This window comes from Apium graveolens, chromosome 1, assembly GCF_009905375.1.
Source record: "Apium graveolens cultivar Ventura chromosome 1, ASM990537v1, whole genome shotgun sequence".
In the NCBI taxonomy this organism is placed as follows: Eukaryota; Viridiplantae; Streptophyta; class Magnoliopsida; order Apiales; family Apiaceae; genus Apium; species Apium graveolens.
In genome coordinates, this window is record NC_133647.1 from 12,432,933 (window position 1) to 12,434,741 (window position 1,809).

Here is a 1,809-nt window from a genome sequence, read left to right on the forward strand (position 1 = left end):
CAGTCCCATCCCCAACCTTGACTTGAGGACCACTGCAGCTTCCAGTCCCTTAGTCAAAGGATCAGCTATATTTTTATGAGTTCCTATGAACTCTATAACTATAATCCTATCAGTCACTAAACCCCTTATAGACTTGAGTCTAACTTGGATGTGTCTCTTTATTTTAGCATTATGCTTTTTACTGCTAATCTTGTCGATAGTTGTTCGACTATCACAATGAATAGCAATAGCAGGAAGCGGTCTGCTTACTACAGGTATCGCAGACATAAGTCTATGTAACCATTCAGCCTCTTTCCCCGTGGCATCTAGTGCACACAACTCAGCCTCAAAAGTAGACCGAGTCACTATAGTCTGTCTTCTTGACTTCCAGGATATTGCTCCACCTTCTAAGGTGAACACATATCCAGTCACTCCATTGGAACCAGACTTCTTAGCTATCCAACTTGTATCACTGTACCTTTAAGCACACCAGGAAATTTCTTGTAGTGTAAACTAAGGTACATTGTGCCTTTTAGATATCTAAGTACTCTATCAAGAGCATCCGAATGAGTTCTGTATGAACAACTTGTATATCTAGCCAACTTAGACACAAAATATGAAATATCTGGTCTAGTACAGTAAGCTAGATACTGCAAACTCCCAATAATTTGAGAATACTTTAACTGAGACACAGGAACTCCTGAAGTATTCTTGACAAGGGCAACTTTAGAATCATAAAGTGTACTAGCGATTTTACACTGTGAATAACCATATTTCTCAAGTATATATTTCTCTATATAATGAGATTGAGTCAAGGTTATTCCCTCAGCTGACTGAATCAGTTTGATTTCAAGAATCACACTAGCCTCACTCATATCATTCATTTAAAAGTGCCTTTTCAAGAATTCTTTTGTCTCGTTAATAATCTTAATATTGGTTCCAAACAGTAAGATGTCATTCACATATAGGCACATGATAACACACTCACTACCTTTAACTTTAGTGTAGACACACTTGTCACTTTCATTAATCTTATAACTGAATGACAATACAGTTTCATCAAACTTTTTATGCCAATCTCTGGGAGCTTGTTTCAACCCATAGATGGACTTGATCAACTTACCTACTTTCCTTTCATTTCCAGATGCAACAAATCCCTCAGGCTGGTCCATATAAATCTCTTCTTCAAGTTCACCATGAAGAAAAGCGGTCTTTACATCCATCTGATGGATGATAAGACCATGGACGGAAGACAATGCTATAAGCATTCGGATTTTTACCATCCTAGAAACCAGAGAGTATGTATCAAAGTAATCAATTCCTTCCCTCTGCTTAAAACCCTTAGCTACCAGTCTAGCTTTGTACTTATTTACTGAGCCATCAGGGTTCAACTTCCTCTTAAAGACCCATTTGCACCCAATAATAGAACACTTATGAGGGAGATCAACCAACTCCCATGTTCCATTAGAAACATTAGAGTCAATTTCACTGTTCACAGCGCCCTTCCAATGCCTAGACTCCGAAGAATCCATAGATTGTCGGAAAGTTAAAGGTTCGTCCTCGATATTGTAAGTGATAAAATCACCTCCAAAGTCCTTAACTATCTTTGCACGCTTACTTCTCCTTGGTTCCGCTACTTTCTTAGGAATAGAGCTACTACTAGGTTCCGCCCCCACATTTGTCATCTTTTCCACATAATCAGGAATAGAACTCGATGTGTGAGTAGGATCTTCCTCAGAAGTCGTTTCAGGTAATCCAGTCTTCATAGGGTAGACATCTGTTAGGTCACACAACACTTAGAAGGGGGTTGAATACAGTGTTTGAAACAAT